The 20,463-nt window shown below is 39.6% G+C and overlaps 1 long non-coding RNA gene across 1 annotated transcript in view; it reads right to left on the bottom strand.

The window, feature by feature from the left end:
- The window catches only part of LOC135089517 (uncharacterized), a 71,192-nt gene extending 50,729 nt beyond the window's left edge, over nt 1-20,463 (bottom strand). The window contains exons 1-2 of the long non-coding RNA XR_010261513.1: nt 20,218-20,463; nt 19,203-19,375 (exon numbers count right to left, since the gene is read on the bottom strand). This is a non-coding gene — a long non-coding RNA (uncharacterized LOC135089517). The remainder of the gene's footprint in view (nt 1-19,202; nt 19,376-20,217) is intronic.

Below are 20,463 nucleotides of genomic sequence, written 5' to 3'. Positions count from 1 at the left end.
TGGCTAAGCGACAGGCAACAAAGAGTTGTAATAAACAGCTCTAAAACCAAGTGGGGTCATGTAATTAGTGGGATGCCACAGGGATCAGTATTAGGGCCATTGTTTTTAATATATATATCAATGATTTGGATAGTGGAATTAGTAGTGATGTTAGTAAATTTGTGGTTGACACAAAGATAGGTAGATTAATTAGGTCAGAATCAGATGCTATTGCCTTGCAGGCAGATTTAGATAGGATGAAAGAATGGATGGACAGATGGCAAATGCAGTTTAATATTAACAAATGCAAAGTACTTAGCGTAGGTGGAGGAAACCCATACAGTAGGTACACATTAAACAACCAAACTCTGGTAGGTACAGGGTACGAGAAAGATTTAGGAGTTATAGTTAGCTCTGAACTCCGTCTAGGAAAACAATGCATGAAGGCCATAAATGGCAAATAGAGTATCAGGATTCATTTTTAGGAGTGTTAAAAGTAAAAGGCCCAAAGTAATATTAAAGTTGTACTTGGTGCTGGTCAGACCTCATCTAGACTACGCTGTGCAGTTCTGGTCCCCACATTACAGGAAAGATATAGGTTTATTAGAATCAGTACAGAGGAGAATGACTAAAAGGATACAGGGGATGAGGAGTATTCCTTACAAGGAGAGATTGAAGCTCTTAAATTTACATTCTTTAGAGAGAGACGTAGGTTAAGAGGGGACCTGATAGAAGTCTTTAAGTGGTATAAGGGGTATAATAAGGAGGATGTAAGCAAAATTCTTAGGATCAGCAACCAGGATAGAACAAGAAATAATGGGTTCAAGCTTGAAAAATTTAGGTTTAGGAAAGAGATAGGAGGAAATTGGTTCTCAGAGTGGTAGATGAGTGGAATGGACTCAGTAATCATATTAGTACTAAGAAATTAGGGAGCTTTGAGAGAAGATTAGATGAGTTTATGGATAGGGATGATAGGTGGAAATAGGTAGGTATATTTTGTACAGGGACTGCCACGTGTAAACCTGGTTGCTTCTTGCAGCTTCCCTTATTTCTTATGTTCTTATGTATTTCATTTAGGAGAATTTTGGCCATATATATATATATATATATATATATATATATATATATATATATATATATATATATATATATATATATATATATATATATATATATATATATATATATATATATATATATTTTTTTTTTATGTAGGAGGGACACTGACCAAGGGCAACAAAAATCAAATAAAAAAAAAAAAAGCCCACTGAGATGCCAGTCCCAGAAAAGGGTCCAAAGCAGTAGTCAAAACTTTAAGGATAAGTGTCTTGAATCCTCCCTCTTGAAGGAATTCAAGTTATAGAAAGGTGGAAATACAGAAGCAGGCAGGGAGTTCCAGAGTTTACCAGAGAAAGGAATGAATCATTGAGAATACTGGTTAACTCTTGCATTAGAGAGGTGGACAGAATAGGGGTGAGAAAGAAGAAAGTCTTGTGCAGTGAGGCCGCGGGAGGAGGGGAAGCATGCAATTAGAAAGATCAGAAGAGCAGTTAGCATGAGAATAGCAGAAGAAGACAGCTAGAGATGCAACACTGCGGTGATGAGAGAGAGGCTGAAGACAAAAGAGGAGAGGAGTTGATGAGACAAAAAGCTTTTGATTCCACCCTGTCTAGAAGAGCGGCATGAGTGGAATCCCCCAGACATGTGAAGTATACTCCATACGTGGACATATAAGGCCCTTGTACAGAGTTAGCAGCTGGGGGGGTGAGAAAACTGGCGGAGACATCTCAGAATGTCTAACTTCATAGAAGCAGTTTTAGCTAGAGATGAGATGTGAAGTTTCCAGTTCAGATTATAAGTAAAGGATAGACCAATGATTCAATGTAGAAGAGGGGGACAGTTGAGTGTCACTGAAGAAGAAGGGATAGTTGTCCAGAAGGTTGTCGAGTTTACAGATGGAGGAATTGAGTTTTTGAGGCATTGAACAATACCAGGTTTGCTCTGCCTCAATCAGAAATTTTAGAAAGATCAGAAGTTGGGCGTTCAGTGGCTTCCCTGCGTGAAATGTTTACTTCATGAAGGGTTGGACATCTATGAAAAGACATGGAAAAGTGCAGGGTGGTATCATCAGCGTAGGAGAGGATAAGACAAGAAGTTTGGTTTAGAAGGTCATTGATGAATAATAATAAGAGTGGATGACAGGACAGAACCCTGAGGAGCATCACTGTTAATAGATTTAGGAGAAGAACAGTGGCCATCTACCACAGCAGTAATAGAACAGTCACAAAGGAAACTTGAGATGAAGTTACAGAGAGAGAAGCATAGAAGCTGTATGAGGGTAGTTTGGAAATCAAAGCTTTGTGCCAGACTGTATCAAAAGCTTTTGATATATCCAAGGCAACAGCAAAAGTTTCACCAAAATCTCTAAAAAGAGGATGACCAAGACTCACTAAGGAAAGCCAGATCACTAGTAGAGTGGCTTTGACAGAACCCATACTGGCAATCAGATAGAAGGTTGTGAAGTGATAGATGTTTAAGAATCTTCCTGTTGAGGATAGATTCAAGAACTTTAGATAGGTAGGAAATTAAAGCAATAGGACGGTAGTTTGAGGGATTAGAATGGTCACCCTTTTTAGGAATAGGTTGAATGTAGGCAAACTTCCAGCAAGTAGGAAAGGTAGATGTTGACAGACAAAGCTGAAAGAGTTTGACTAGGCAAGGTGCAAGCATGGAGGCACAGTTTCGGAGAATGATAGGAGGGACCCCATCAGGTCCATAAGCCTTCTAAGGGTTTAGGCCAGTGAGGGCATGGAAAACATCATTGCAAAGAATTTTATTCAATAGGTAGCATGAAGTAGTCAGAGGGTGGAGGACAGGGAGGAACAAGCCCAGAATCGTCCAAGGTAGAGTTTTTAGCAAAGGTCTGAGCAAAGAGCTGAGCTTTAGAAATAGATGTGATACCAGTGGTGCCATCTGGTTGAAATAAAGGAGGGAAAGAGGAAGAAGCAAAGTTATTGGAGATATTTTTGGCTAGATACCAGAAGTCACAAGGGGGAGTTAGATCTTGAAAGATTTTGACACTCTGTTAATGAGGGAGTTTTTAGCTAGTTGGAGAACAGACTTGGCATGGTTGCAGGCAGAAATATAAAGTGTATGAGATTCTGGTGATGGAAAGCTGAAGTACCTTTTGTGGGCCACCTCTCTATCATGTAAAGCACAGAAACAAGCTGTGTTAAACCAAGTTTTGGAGAAGGTTTAGGTTGAGAAAAAGAGTGAGGAATGTATGCCTCCACACTAGACACTATCACCTCTGTTATGTGCTCGGCACACAAAGACAAGTCTCTGACATAGAAGCAGTAGTCATTCCAAGGAAAATCAGCAAAATACCTCCTCAGGTCCCCCCAACTAGCAGAGGCAAAACGCCAGAGGCACCTTCGCTTAGGGGGATCCTGAGGAGGGATTGGAGCAATATAACAAGATACAGATATGAGATTATGATCGGAGGAGCCCAACGGAGAAGAGAGGGTGACAGCATAAGCAGGATTAGAGGTCAGAAAAAGGTCAAGAATGTTGGGCGTATCTCCAAGATGGTCAGGAATACGAATAGGGTGTTGCACCAATTGCTCTAGGTCGTGGAGGATAGCAAAGTTGTAGGCTAGTTCACCAGGATGGTCAGTGAAGGGAGAGGAAAGCCAAAGCTGGTGGTGAACATTGGAGTCTCCAAAAATGGAGATCTCTGCAAAAGGGAAGAGAGTCAGAATGTGCTCCACTTTTTAGAAGTTAAGTAGTCAAAGAATTTCTTAAAGTCAGAGGAGTTAGGTGAGAGGTATACAGTACAGATAAATTTAATTTGAGAGTGACTCTGTAGTCGTAGCCAGATGGTGGAAAACTCGGAAGATTCAAGAGCGTGGGCATGAGAGCAGGTTAAGTCGTTGCGTACTTAAACTCAACATCCAGCTTTGGATCGAAAATGAGGATAGAGAAAATAGGAAGGAACAGAAAAGGGGCTACTGTCAGTTGCCTCAGGCACCTGAGTTTGAGTGAGGAAAAGGTGAGGCTTAGAAGAGGAGAGGTGTTGTTCTACAGATTGAAAATTAGATCTTAAACCGTGAATGTTGCAGAAGTTAATGAAGAAAATGTTGAGGGGGTGTCAAAACACTGAAGGTCATTATCAGAAGGGCAATGAGACCTGGGGACATTTGTGGTCCCCTCCCCAGATGGGGACTCCAAGGCTGGTGTAGGAGTGGGCATGATAATTTTGAAATTTTGAGTGAAGGGTGTGTGTGTGTTATTAGGTGCATGTAGTTTTGTGTGGAGGAAGAGAGTTGTCTTTAGAGGGCAGGCTGTGACTGCCTCCTCGTGTTGTGAGACACAAAGGGAAACGTTCAGTGAGGTCACAGCTGGGTTTAATGATAAGTTCACAGCACCCCCTGATCTAGTGCTTTAGACATCACTGGGAGTAATTATTGTTTCAGCAGATGCCTACTGCCTCCTCCTCTTATGCATAAATGTATTCAGTTTTCAAACTTCTCAAACTTAATTCATTCCTGAGTGCCATTCAAAATCCAAAATGTTTGAAAACCGACATTATTTTCCCCATAGGAATCAAAAATGTAAATGTAATGTAAAATGGATTAAACTATTCCACGACACCAGTGTACCCTGTCTTAGTGGCTTATGATGGTTGCTCCCACAGCCAAGATGGTTACTTCACAACATCTCCAGCACACAAATTATTTATCCAGAAAGGATGTGACAGAACTCATCAGAAGATACTGCTTAGACCAATGTAGTGAAGGAAACCTTACAGAGGGACAAAGAGAGGAGCAATCCACTTACTGTCAAAATAAAGGTGATCATAACACTTGGACATTATATTGTTTACTAATATCCCCCTTGATGAAACCATTCAGATCATCTGTAATGAACTATTTAAAGACCACGATAGTTTTAATTATACTAAAAACAATTTATCAGCTTATTAGACTTAGCAATTAAAGACTCCCCTTTTTTGTTTAATAAATTATATGTTCAAGTTGATGGCGTGGCCAAGGGTTCTTGTACACTCTTGTTAATGTTTTAAGTCACCATGAAACCAAGTGGCTGAATGATTGCCTTAGTAAATACAAACCTATGCTTTGAAAAAGATATGTTGATGACACGTTTCTTTTATTCAAACAATCTCAACAAATACTTAAATTCCTCAGTTATCTTAATTGAAAACACCCCAATATTGAATTCACATGTGACACAGAAAACAATGGCTCAATCGCATTTTTAGATGTACTGGTAACTCATAATAATAAACTGCACACAGGAGTTTATCACAAATCAACTTTCACTGGTTTGGGGATTAATTATCTTTCTTTTATTCCTCAGTTACTTAAGATTAATACTATTAGAACCCTCCTATATTGATGCTATAGTCTATCTTCAAATTGGTTTATGTTTGACAAGATCAACTTTTAGGGAGTTTTCCATAATGATTGGTTTCTGCTAAGCATCATTAATAATACTATCTATAACTTTCTAGACAGTAAACTTAATAAGCCTTCCTCTAATGATGCCCAGATGACACTTAATAAATTTACCACCTTATACTATTAGAAAAAGAAGATGAAATTGAATTTAGTATCATGGTATTGTGCTTTAAGTATGGCACAGTTTCTTTAAATTTAAAGACAGCATTCCTACTGGACTCATCTCCAACATCATTTATGAATTTAATTGTTTGAGTTGTAAGACTCGATATATTGGAGAAACCAAGAGGAATCTTACACTTAGAAATAGTGAACATAAATATACTTTGACATGTACACAGAAGCAACTAGCTCATCCCCCTTTCTCTGCAATAAGAACCACTCACACAAACATGACCACCCTTTCTTGAAAAATTTTTTTTTATAGTTAACAATGTGATCTACTGTCACATGTCATTTTTTTGTTTTATTATGCTCTTTACATATTTTTTTGCTCTTATTTTTTAAATTATATCTTTTTATATTGTATTAAATATAAAAATATATTTTAACCTGAAGATGTCTTCTGTGAAGGTGAATCATTGGAAGTAATAAAGTGAAGAAAAGAGAAATCTGGATGCTTTCCTTGGTCATCTCTATTGTGTCTCAGAACTTCATTATATATACATATATTGTTGTGAGCATCAAAATAGTGTTATAAAAAGGAAGAAAGACACAAGAATGAACAGGAGAAGAATGGAGAGAGAGAGAGAGAGAGAGAGAGAGAGAGAGAGAGAGAGAGAGAGAGAGAGAGAGAGAGAGAGAGAGAGAGAGAGAGAGAGAGAGAGAGCTGGGGATGAGACTTGGATGCATCCCTGAAGCCTGAAGCTTCTACTAAAATATTTATTCACGCAGTAACTCATATTCCCAACATAAATTTCCTTACTTTCCCTTGTCCATTCAATTCAAATTTTACCCAGTATTTAGTAGAAGAGTTGCTCTTGAATAAAGTAATCAGTATTCATCTAGTCCCCCTAGTTTGACCATTAGAATTTTCATAAGTAAAGTGTTTTATTCATGTAAGCCAGTGTGGAAAGCAGAGAGTGCAACACGCAAGCATGTGGGTGTATGTGTGTATGTACAAGGGTAAGTCAATAAGTATCCGCACTTTTATTCTAATTGTTTGTGAATAGGCTGTATGGCTTTGTGTGCTATGCCGGGTTGTAGATGGCTCCGCCCTCCTCCCTTGTGGTTGGTTTCAGCGTTACCACTTCTGTGCGCTCTGCGCTGTTGAGAAGTAAGGATGAATGCACCACTCTCCATTTGCACCAAAGAAGAACAACGCTCTGTAATCCGTTTTTTTTTTTTTTTGTGGTCTGAAGATGTACCAGGAGCTGAAATCCATAGAAGACTTTCAGTACAATACAGGGGCAATGTTTTACCACGACGTAGTGTTTATGAGTGGATTGAGCAATTCAAAAGCGGTCGGACAAGTGTGGAGGATGAGAAACGCAATGGACGCCCAGCCACAGCCACTACTGACGCTGAGTCAACCCTCTGCAGGAAAAGTGATGCTCACAGTTTTTTGGGACTCACGAGGGCCAATTCTGGAACATTACCTGGAAACAGGGTCAACAGTAAACAGTGAACGCTACAGTGATATGCTTATCAACAAGTTGAAGCCGGCAATTCGCAACAAATGCCGAGGTCTATTGTCGGAAGGCGTTCTTTTGTTGCATGACAACGCCCGTCCACATACTGCCGCCCACACCATTGATACTCTTCAAGAACTTCATTTCGAGGTGTTGGAACATCCTGCATACAGTCCTGATCTCGCCCCTTCTGATTACCATCTGTTTGGTCCACTTAAAGATGCTTTAAGAGGCCGTCGTTTCGCCACCGATCAGCAGGTGAAGGAAGCGGTGCATATGTGGTTCAATGCTCAACAGAAAACGTTTTTTTCTGAGGGTATCGAAAAGCTAGTGCAATGATGGACCAAGTGCATTGAAAAGCAGGGTGACTATGTTGAAAAATGATGTTGTTGTAAACTTTGTATTGCTGTTGTATTAAATAAAAAAACTGGAGTGCGGATACTTATTGACTTACCCTCGTATGTTGCCACCCCATTCCCCCTCTCTTGTACACCTGCTCCCCCCTTAATTGTAGCAGAGGAAGAGTGATGCACTTTCCCCTAGTCAGTCACTACTCTTAGAGGGAGCAGATGTATTGAGACGGTCAGTAATATCTGGAGGAAACTGAGACAGGATAACAGTTAGTCAGGTCACTTGCTTTAAGGAGAAAAGTGAGTAATTACCGCTCGTACACCCCAGCCTACTTACACAGTATAGGAGTCTCCATAGTAGCCTGCCTGGGAGAGTAGTTGCGTATAACACTCCATACCCAGGAAAGTGACTCCTTGGCTGTGTGTGCGTGCGGGCTGAGTTCTTGTACAGTGAGCAGTGATTACCCTCATGTGTGTTTATGGGCACTCGTTTGTATTTGTTTCCCATGTCTCTTGTTAGTGAGCTTGTTTTGTGTTAAATGCTACTGTTGACTGATGCTGTTCAGCCATAGAGGAATTAAATGAATAGCTGTGTAGTGAACTTTACTTCCTCCTCACATGCTGACAAGGCCTGCTGTCCAGGAGGCAGTAAACGACACCATTCGGCTTGAGGCTATAACATGCTGTTGGACAGTGGAAGAAGGATTTGTTATGAGGGTTTTATACCTCAACCATACATGTATTATTGTTTGTTATAATTATTTCTCCCTAGATGTGGTTGGTCCTTTCACAGCTGTGGGAGTTAACTGTCGTTAGAGTATTTCCCTTGCCTGTTGATGGGTAAAACAGACTGGTGACCTCAGTTAGTGCAACCTGGTGTTATGACTTGTGAAAAGGGTGCAGAGAGTCACAAGGGACCCTGTACACCCGTATCCCGTATTTGAGCCCTGCACTGAATCCACATAGAGATGGTTCAGGGAAGTTAGTCCAAGTACATCAGCTTTGTGAACTGGGGCTGGAAACTGTGGTCATATATATATATATATATATATATATATATATATATATATATATATATATATATATATATATATATATATATATATATATATATATATATATATATATATATATATATATATATATATATATATATATATATATATATATATATATATATATATATATATATATATATATATATATATATATATATATATATATATATATATATATATATATATATATATATATATATATATATATATATATATATATAATATATACAAAGACTCAAGCCTTGTCTCCTTCCTCACACATCTTGTCATGTTGCAGTCTCAATACTCTCTCTGCCCCTCAGTGCCACAGGATGCCTCACACTGCTTCAAATGTCACCATTTTTTGACAGGTGTCACTTTACTACACTTATTCTGGCTTGCAAGATGTAAGTATGAATCATGCAGATTATCAATACGGGTAAGAATTGTTACTTATACTCACAGAACTACAATCAAACATTACCATATAACAATTATTCTATGGTTACCCAATACACAAAAACAAACACACACACACACACACACATTATTATTATTATTATTATTATTATCATTATCATCATTATTACTTTATTGACCACAACAGAATACACTACTTTTAACATGAAATTAAAAAGTTAAAGGTAAAATGGCAGTGACATTGTTGGTCCATTGCAAAGTAGCAAAACTATTATGAAGTCCATTAAGGGCAAGTAGACAGTATTAATACAGTATCACTATAAAAGGACAAGTTAAAATATGTAATGCTCTACAAATGATTTACAAATAATAATTGTTTCTATAGCTGGTTATTTGATTTTATAAAATAATAGAATATTTCTAACATTATATAGATGTTCTTTTAAAAGAAAATAACAATATAGAATAAACACTTAAAAATTCTAGCAATAAAATGTAAAAAGTTATTATACACCAAAATTATGAAATAATAAAAGATAAAACTAATGAAACTAATCTAATTAAAAAAAATGAATTACTTGTTGTCAATCAACAACTTAAAAATACAAGATAAAATAAATAAAACTTCCTACATAGCTAAAGTCACAAAAATAATAAAACAACACTTGACAAAAATAACATCAAATACAAAATGATCGACATGCCGGAAATTCAGTCTGTAAATTACTAAAACTTCCTAGATAATTTTGCATACAAGTGTGTTATCCACATTTGCCAAAAATAAGTTACTGATGGATCAAAACTGACAGGAGTCTTGTATGTGCTGTAGTAAGGGACAGCACTTGATCACATCCACCTTGGTCTACATGTCACAAGTGTACACTCTCTCTGCCAGTAGAAGGTGGCCCCGCCCCCTCCTACTCCACCTGCTAACCTTCACTGCCAGAGAGTGAGTCAACACACGAAACTGAGTAAATGCCATTCTGTGAAATTCACTTACATTATGCTTTGTCACATAGACTTTGTCACTTCAAGACTTGGATTGATTGTAGTCCTATATGTTATTTGCCCTGATGTCACAGAGTTAAGCACACTATTTTTTTTAATTCATCTCACCCTACATGAATGTCATCAGGGTTCTCCTGCAACAAGTCTGTCACATACAGTCTTGTGTTCATTCTTGTGTTCAGTATGGTCTTTACTGCAAAGGCAAAAGGGTCATCATTCACTGCCTCCCTTTCTCTCCATTTACTGTTAAAGAAATCCCTTTGTCTTTTTCTTAATAAGAACTCTTAATGGAGGGCATCCAGAATCCAGGTAACAAATGTCATTACATGTGGTTTCCCTGACATCAAGGAGACTCTTCATAGCCCAGTCTTATAGTTTTTTTTTTCTTTTTTATGTAGGAAGGACACTGGCCAAGGGCAACAAAAAATCCAATTAAAAAAAAATGCCCACTGAAATGCCAGTCCCATAAAAGGGTCAAAAGCAGTAGTCAAAAATTGATGCATGTCTTGAAACCTCTCTCTTGAAGGAATTCAAGTCATAGGAAGGTGGAAATACAGAAGCAGGCAGGGAGTTCCAGAGTTTACCAGCGAAAGGGATGAATGATTGAGAATACTGGTTAACTCTTGCGTTAGAGAGGTGGACAGAATAGGGGTGAGAGAAAGAAGAAAGTCTTGTGCAGTGAGGCCGCGGGAGGAGAGGAGGCATGCAGTTAGCAAGATCAGAAGAGCAGTTAGCATGAAAATAGCGGTAGAAAACAGCTAGAGATGCAACATTGCGGCGGTGACAGAGAGGCTGAAGACAGTCAGTTAGAGGAGAGGAGTTGATGAGACGAAAAGCTTTTGATTCCACCCTGTCTAGAAGAGCAGTATGAGTGGAACCCTCCCCAGACATGTGAAGCATACTCCATACATGGACGGATAAGGCCCTTGTACAGAGTTAGCAGCTGGGGGGTGGGGGTGAGAAAAACTGGCAGAGACATCTCAGAACGCCTAACTTCATAAAAGCTATTTTAGCTAGAGATGAGATGTAAGTTTCCAGTTCAGATTATAAGTAAAGGACAGACCAAGGATGTTCAGTGTAGAAGAGGGGGACAGTTGAGTGTCACTGAAGAAGAGGGGATAGTTGTCCAGAAGATTGTGTCAAGTTGATAGATGGAGGAATTGAGTTTTTGAGGCATTGAACAATACCAAGTTTGCTCTGCCCCAATCAGAAATTTTAGAAAGATCAGAAGTCAAGCATTCTGTGGCTTCCCTGCGTAAAATGTTTACCTCCTGAAGGATTGGACATCTAAGAAAAGACGTGGAAAAGTGCAGGGTGGTATCATCAGCGTAGGAGTGGATAGGACAAGAAGTTTGGTTTAGAAGATCATTAATGAATAATAAAAAGAGAGTGGGTGACAGGACAGAACCCTGAGGAACACCACTGTTAGGAGAAGAACAGTGACCGTCTACCACAGCAGCAACAGAACGGTCAGAAAGGAAACTTGAGATGAAGTTACAGAGAGAAGGATAGAAGCTGTATGAGGGTAGTTTGGAAATCAAAGCTTTGTGCCAGACTCTATCAAAAGCTTTTGATATGTCCAAGGCAACAGCAAAAGTTTCACCAAAATCTCTAAAAGAGGATGACCAAGACTCAGTAAGGAAAGCCAGAAGATCACCAGTAGAGCGGCCTTGACGGAACCCGTACTGGCAATCAGATAGAAGGTTGTGAAGTGATAGATGTTTAAGAATCTTCCTGTTGAGGATGGATTCAAAAACTTTAGATAGGCAGGAAATTAAATTAATAGGATGGTAATTTGAGGGATTAGAATGGTCACCCTTTTTAGGAACAGGTTGAATATAGGCAAATTTCCAGCAAGAAGGAAAGGTAGATGTTGACAGACAGAGCTGAAAGAGTTTGACTAGGCAAGGTGCAAGCACGGAGGCACAGTTTCGGAGAACAATAGGAGGGACCCCATCAGGTCCATAAGCCTTCCGAGGGTTTAGGCCAGCGAGGATATGGAAAACATCATTGCGAAGAATTTTAATAGGTGGCATGAAATAGTCAGAGGGTGGAGGAGAGGGAGGAACAAGCCCAGAATCATCCAAGGTAGAGTTTTTAGCAAAGGTTTGAGCGAAGAGTTCAGCTTTAGAAATAGATGTGATAGCAGTGGTGCCATCTGGTTGAAATAGAGGAAGGAAAGAAGAAGAAGCAAAGTTATTGGAGATATTTTTGGCTAGATGCCAGAAATCACGAGGGGAGTTACATCTTGAAAGGTTTTGACACGTTCTGTTAATGAAGGAGTTTTTGGCTAGTTGGAGAACAGACTTGGCATGGTTCCGGGCAGAAATATAAAGTGCATGAGATTCTGGTGATGGAAGGCTTAAGTACCTTTTGTGGGCCACCTCTCTATCATGTATAGCATGAGAACAAGCTGTGTTAAACCAAGGTTTAGAAGGTTTAGGACGAGAAAAAGAGTGAGGAATGTATGCCTCCATGCCAGACACTATCACCTCTGTTATGCGCTCAGCACACAAAGACGGATCTCTGACACGGAAGCAGTAGTCATTCCAAGGAAAATCAGCAAAATATCTCCTCAGGTCCTCAGGCAAAACACCAGAGGCACCTTCACTTAGGGGGATCCTGAGGAGGGATTGGAGCGATAGGGCAAGATACAGATATGAGATTGTGATCGGAGGAGCCCAACGGAGAAGAAAGGGTGACAGCATAAGCAGAAGGATTAGAGGTCAGGAAAAGGTCAAGAATGTTGGGCGTATCTCCAAGACGGTCAGGAATACAAGTAGGGTGTTGCACCAATTGCTCTAGGTCATGGACGATAGCAAAGTTGTAGGCTAGTTCACCAGGATGGTCAGTGAAGGGAGAGGAAAGCTAAAGCTGGTGGTGAACATTGAAGTCTCCAAGAATGGAGATCTCTGCAAAAGGGAAGAGGGTCAGAATGTGCTCCACTTTGGAAGTTAAGTAGTCAAAGAATTTCTTATAGTCAGAGGAGTTAGGTGAGAGGTATACAGCACAGATAAATTTAATTTGAGAGTGACTCTGTAGTCGTAGTCAGATGGTGGAAAACTCGGAAGATTCAAGAGCGTGGGCACGAGCAGGTCAAGTCATTGCACACATAAATGCAGCATCCAGCTTTGGATAAAAAATGAGGATAGAGAAAGTAGGAGGGAACAGAAAAGGGGATACTGTCAGTTGCCTCAGACACCTGAGTTTCAGTGAGGAAAAGAAGATGAGGTTTAGAAGAGGAGAGGTGGTGTTCTACAGATTGAAAATTAGATCTTAGACTGCGAACGTTGCAGAAGTTAATGAAGAAAAAATTGAGGGGGGGTGTCAAGACACTTAGGATCGTTGACAGAAAGTCAGTCTGACCTGGGGACATTTATGGTCCCCTCCCCAGATGGGGACTCCAAGGCTGGTGTAGGAGTCGCCATGATGATTTTAAAATTTTTTGAGTGAAGGGTGTGTGTGTTATTAGGTGCTTGTAGTTTTGTGTGGAGGAAGAGAGTTGTCTTTAGAGGGCAGGCTGTGACTGCCCCCTTGTGTTGTGAGACACAAAGGGAAACGTTCAGTGAGGTCACAGTTGGGTTTAATGATAAGTTCACAGCACCCCCTGAACAGTGCTTTAGACCTCACTGAGAGTAATTATTGTTTCGGCAGGTGTCTACTGCCTCCTCCTCCTGTTTATTGACAGGGCCTAAATCCACATCTGACCACGCCTCACAGCTGTATAACAAAGATGACATCAGGCAAGCATCAAATAAATAAAATGAACTTATTTATATCTTTAATCTTTCTCTCTGCATGTGTTTTAACAGCAGAGGAAATTGATCCATTATATGTAAGTGGGGATCCCAGGTACACTACATATTGCACCATTCCATCATCAGGTCATCCACCATTATTGACTCCTTGTCAGCTGCCATACCACTGACCATGAAGAATTTAGTTTTAGCTAAATTCTCATCCATGTTATATGTATCACAGTTTTGTTTCATTCTGTCTCTGTACTTCCCTTTCCAGCCTATAGCCTCCCAGATGCACCTATCATACAGATCAGAGAGCAACCTGGGCAAGTGATCCTGGCTACCCTCATCTTGGTACCACACAGGGTTGACATGACCGGAGGCTGCACTCATATACAGGGATTCAGATATTTAAAAACCAATTACATGAACATCCTCTGGTCCATCACATCTCATATTCACTTCAGATAGGTTTAACAGAAACAGGTCTTCATCAACATTGTCAAATCTAACAGGCTTATGTACCACCACCTCATCAAGTTCCCAAGTTCCCCAGGACCAATGTGGCCCCAGCTGTCCTGCATGCTGGCACAGGTGGTTCATGTCCATACCACGTTATATAAACTCCAAACTGATGGGAACGTGGTCAGAGAAAAAAAAATCTGTCTGGTGAATCTTAAAATTATTAAAACATGTCCAACAAACTGAAAATTAAAAGGCCTAATTTGGATATCCATTGGTTTTTCTTTTTAAAAGTTTTTTTCACCTTTGCACAAATTTATAGCAGTGGATAGATTGTTAAATGCTAAAAGATCATTGTCAGAACATAGTGTCCCTAAAACATATGCATTATCATTAGCAACACTAACATCAACTGGTATTACAAGGTGAGTATGTAAGTGTGCATCAGGTATCTCACTTTTTATTAGCAAGTTGCATACAATTGAGCCAAACCTGGAGTTCAAATCACCAATAATTACAAATTTTTTATCACTATTGAAACTCCTTATCTTTTCCTGTATGGCCGAGAAGGATAAATGGTTAAAATAAATAATGCTTTGCCACCTCAATGCACTTCTTGAATGTGCACACTTTTACAAGATCTTTACCCTGGTATACTAAGTGAAAGTGGAGTTATTTCATTAATACTGGTAATGTCATAATTGATCAAGAAATTTGGACAATTTATTTTTCTAGTTTTGTCCTAGTAGCATTAATATTCCAAGAAACCAATTTTAGTTTACTTTCCTGTTGTGGTCTTCCTAAAAAAACCTGGAGGGTCCACTGGTCGATCACCATCCCATCTTTGTACAGACAACATTCTCTCACATTGAAATGGATGTTACACCCGGTGTTATCTGGTCATTCCTTCTCTCTCTGGCCTCCCTCAGTCTTCTCCACTCTGAATGCACACTTGGGTGAAAGTCCTTCCTGACATAAATTTTCTCTTAAAGGACCTCACAGGTCTTGATATGTTTAGCCTTGTCCAACACAGTGTCCCTCTCATCCAGAGAAGCCAAGGTGACCAGTATCAGGCATTGTCACTAGCCGCTGTTGCAGCCTCCTCACAGCACACAGCTCAACATCTGTCCCCACCATCTCCAACACCTCCACTTTTGCTTCATGTGATGTTGCTCCATCAAGACTTTCTTGGTGGTCAGGAATGCCTAGTAGTACAATATTTTTCTTCCATTTTCTTCCTCTTGAGGGCCCTAGCTCCTCAAAAGATATGTTGTTGTCTGCCATAGTAATGATTAATGTTATGTAAAAGCAAAATTAAAACAGCAGCCTGTCATATAAGGTAAGCAAGCAGGCTGGAGGAAGGGAGTGTGAAGTGTGTGGGTGTGGTGGTTAGGTTAGATTAGGAGGTGTTCCAGCGTGAAATGTGACTAACAGCATGAGCCATCATTGGCTGGCTCTTCCCGTGCTGGTGTGGTGATGGAGTTACTTCTCTCTGCCCCCAGCAACTGATAGCTATCACTCAAGCATGACAAGAAGGTTCTGTGGATAATTTCACTTGGATGGAATTTTGACCCTATTGCAGTGGCCATTCTGACATCTGCACTCTCTCTGTCATGGTAGGAAGGTTGGAGAAAACAATGCAATAAAAGTAATAATCATAGCCACGAGGTCCTTACATCACTCTGGCTTCAGGTGCCTCATACAGGGTGTAACGCGAGTTTCTACAAATACTGAAAGAGGTGAGAGAATGTGAAATTCTAAGTAAAAAATGTTCTATACATATATGCATGTTAGGGCTTTGTTTACCCATCAGAGGAGCTCAAAATGTATGGGACTCAGAGGGTGTACTGTGTGTTTAGCTATGAGGTGATAGACAGATGGTTGCATTGTTGCAGCCTTGGAGGTTAAATTACCTTTGACTTTGAGTTCGACTCCAAGGCTGCAACAATGCAACCATCTGTCTATCGTCTCATAGCTAAACACACAGCACACCCTCTGAGTCCCATACATTTTCAGCTCCTCTGATTGGTAAACAAAGCCCTAAAATGCATATATGTATAGAACATTTTTTACTTAGAATTTCACATTCTCTCACCTCTTTCAGTATTTGTAGAAACTCGCGTTACACCCTGTATGAGGCACCTGAAGCCAGAGTGATGTAAGGACCTCGTGGCTATGATTATTACTTTTATTGCATTGTTTTCTCCAACCTTCCTACCATGACAGAGAGAGTGCAGATGTCAGAATAGCCACTGCAATAGGGTCAAAATTCCATCCAAGTGAAATTATCCACAGAACCTTCTTGTCATGCTTGAGTGATAGCTATCAGTTGCTGGGGGCAGAGAGAAGTAACTTCCCCAGGAGACAGACCTAGGAGAAACAGCAGGTGGTCAGACAGCCAGGACCAGAGGCATGATTCTTGCAAGTGATATGTCTGTTTGTGGGTTCACAGGTCTTCCTCATGCTTTGACAGCCATCTATGATGTGATTAAAAGTGAGTGAAACAAATAACTTATTGGAAAGGATAAAAAAGTTTGGAAAGGGAAGAGCCAAAAAAGGCTTAGGTGGCAGAAAGTTACTGAGCATTTTGATGAATACCTAATAACCCTTGTATACCTTCTGTTAAAGCTGAACAACCTGGCTTTTAGCAACTTATTTGGAATTTCACAAAGTTCCGTCACTTGCACCACTAATACTTGGATAAATGTTTTATATGAAATACTCAGACACCAGTTATTATGGCTTTCAGCTCAACAAGTAAGGAACAGTTTGCATAAATGGTACCCTGTCAAATATGCAAACTCTAGAGTGATCTTGGATTGCACAGAATTTCCCAATGAGAAACCAAAAAAACTGCACAAGTCAAGCCATGACATACTCACTCTACAAGAACCACAACACTGCAAAAGTTCTGGTTGGCCTAACACCAACAGGAATTATTACATTTATTTTACATCCATATGTAGGTAATACCTCTGACAGGCATATAGCAGAGGCAGAACTCATAAATAAAATTGAGCCAGGTGATGTAGTAATGGTGGACAGAGGGTTCAACATTGGAGACCTACTGCAGCAGTGTAGTGCGAAGTTGCACATGCCACCATTGACAGAGGAAAGAGGATGGAACAGGAAGGGCATCAAGTGCAAGCGAAATAGTGAAAATGAGGGAGGTTGCTTCATTGAGGGTACATGTGGAACGTGCAATTGAAAGGATAAAAAAATTCAAAATCTTATCAGGTCAAGTGAATAATAAAGTGTGGCCACTACTGCACCAGATTTTTGTTATTGTTGCTGTTTTTTGCAGTATGATGTCCCCACTCTTAAAATAAGTATTGTGGACTGACCCATACCTAAATGCATTAGTTACTCCTCATCTCACTTGCACAAGCACACCTACCAGTTACTTTTACTGTGCACCCCATCACATCTGCCTCAACACTTATTTCTGACCTCATCTGCACCTTCAAATGCTTAAGAATCTTTCTCATGTGCTTCTCATAGAGCTTCCTTGCAAGTGACTCATGTTTTTGTCCATAAGCAGTTGCAGCATTGCCGACAAATGATGACTCTCCCATAATTTCTTTAACCATGTAATTATCATCATTAACCAAGTACAATGCAGCTTTGTGCATCGTACTTGGTGTTATTGCTCCAGCTCTCTGTTCTTTCCACATGGAACATAAATGTTGTTTCTTCTAACATTTCATGAAATATAAGGTTGCCAGTTTATTACATTTCATCTATGATGAGCAAATTGATGAGAAATGTATGTGAATGTATTTATTAATTCCTTTCTTCTTAGAAGTATATATACAACAATGTACAGGGAAGATGTGGGGACAGGTTTATGGAAGGTTAGGAAAGACAGACTACTCAAGTATGTGTAGATAGGAGAGGAGAATCTGCATTAGTTATGGAGATATATGCTTATTCAAACAGCTTTGGCATTAGAAACTTTTCATGGAAAGCTAAACCTCTTGCTACCTCACTGCCAAACCTTGCCTTGTTAAAGTAGATTCTTTCAATAGTTGTGTGGATTTTTTTTTTTAAGGTGAAAATTACAAAGTTACACCAAGAACGATTGGTGACACCTAACTGTGATTGTATCAGAGTGTGCCACTATGACTTTTCCTTTAATAACTGTACTCTGTTATCATCTCTTATTTCATTGTGGTAAGTACCATCTCTAGCAGTTTCTTCCCCTGTCATTTTCTTGAAGATGTGTTTAAATGGGCATTTAATTTCTAGAATTCTAGTGCTACAACAGTTACATGGAATAATACCATGAGGGCTAGCTCTTAAGAGTGGACAAATTTTACTGATAACCAAACCATGATTATTCACCTGCAAACCTTTGTTTCTTTCTCATTAGGTTTTCATAGAACTTCCTTGCCAGTGACTCATGTTTTTGTCCATAAGCAGTAGCAGCATTGCCAACAAATGATGACTCTCCCATAATTTCTTTAACCATTTAATTATCAGGGTAATCATCCTTATATCTGGCAGCTTTGTGCATTGTACTTAGTGTTATTGCCCCAGCTCTCTGTCCTTTCCACATGGAACATAAATGTTGTTTTGTTGTTTCTTTAAAAATTTCATGAATGACCATCTGTAATTTTTTGTTTAAGAATATCAGTGAATTTACCTTGGAAGTTTGGGCCTGAAATAATTTTGCCAACTCAGGAATAGTGGGGAAAGTGGAGGCTGGTCTTCCAGGCACAATACCCCAGTGTGATTTGTTTGAGTGTGGCCACTATGTCTTCTTCCATTGCTTTGTTTGTGTATGGGGAATGCAGCTCAGATACTGCCTTATAACAACCTGAACTATAAGGTTTATGAGCATTGGATGTCTCCCTATCTGCACCTGTGCTGTAAAATCAATTGCAAAAGAGAATAAGAATTAGTAAAAAGTGTTACACTTTGGATTACAGTTCTTGCACAGCACACCAGCCTCAACAAACACTTACCACTTCTGACTTCAGCTGCCCCAGCAAGCTGAAGTCTTGTCCTTGGCTGTCCTAAAGGCAAATCTTTTCTGTTGAATATTAAAAGGAAGAAATTAGCTTGCTGGTTTTACAAAATTTTGTTTACTTACCTGTTTTCAATGTTGCACAGCTTTTCATTTCATTTACTTTGTGAAGTTTATCACAGGTGCAAGGTATGTTTGTGCAGGTCAGTTTCACAGTTCCAGACTGCATCTCAAATTGCTTGACAAAATCCACAACAGCAAAGATGAAGGCGACGACATGCTTGCATCCACCGTTGTCCCTATAAAAGTATTGTTGATTAATTATCATCAAACATTTCTGGTATGTGGCCTGTACTTTCATTTCCTTAAAGCTTAGGTTGGGAAATGAAAATGTCTTTATTGGTAAATGAACATTTCTATTATGTATACTTTCATTTCCTTAACCCTTCTCAGTCTGGTGTGTGTGGCTTCATACACTGGTTAACACCAAACAAATTAATACAAGATGTTCCAAGTCACAGTGTCTTGTATCTTTAAAGAAAACTCCACATAAGTGAAATATGTCTGTGCTCCATGATCTCTAATATATTTCTAATGAAAGTGAGTCTTCTTCCTTTTGCAAACACAAATACAGAGGAACTGATTTTATTTAACTCATAACTGAGATCTATAGTCAATCACAGTCCAACATTTGATATTTCTTGATAAGAGGTCTGCCCCCGCATTCCCCCCAATCCCCCACTAACCCCTCAAACAAGCTTGGGAGCCTGTGGGGAATTGGGGGGATGAAAAATAAGTTAAATATGAGCATTCAAAAAACTAAGGAAATTTACCTTAACATTTTGAATTTCTCTAAACTATCCTAGTCCTAATCTTTGTCTAACCCTAGACACCTTTCTCTATCCCAAACACCTCCCACGATAGGGCGTTGACCTAATCTAGCCAGTGCGGCTGCGCCCCCCATGGACCCCTCTCGCTAGGACATTAACCTAACCTAATCTGACCTGACCTAGCATAACCTAACCTAATCTAACCTAACCTAGCATAACCTAATCTAACCTAACCTACCATAACCTAACAATCTAACTTAGCATTACCTAACCTAACGAGGGAGTTCAAAAATTATATCGTTATGCCTTACCGGTGTGGTGTTGATATTGTCAGACCGATGGCGGTGGGTACAGTTTAGCAGCTTCGTTGATAAAGACATGAAACTTCTTCGTCTCCATGCCGCATCTTAAACATGGCTGTTTCTAAATAATCCACATTGTGAGTTTTCCTCCTCCCAAACAGTGGCACTTTTCTCTTCACCTCCCTCAACTTGGTAGCCATATTAATAAATGACAGTGAGCTTCTATCAGAACGCCTGACGTGTCACTAAAACAAA

This window comes from Scylla paramamosain, chromosome 33, assembly GCF_035594125.1.
Source record: "Scylla paramamosain isolate STU-SP2022 chromosome 33, ASM3559412v1, whole genome shotgun sequence".
NCBI classification, from domain to species: domain Eukaryota; kingdom Metazoa; phylum Arthropoda; class Malacostraca; order Decapoda; family Portunidae; genus Scylla; species Scylla paramamosain.
Note: the sequence above shows the minus strand (reverse complement) of the source record. Positions and strands in the feature narration are given on the sequence as shown.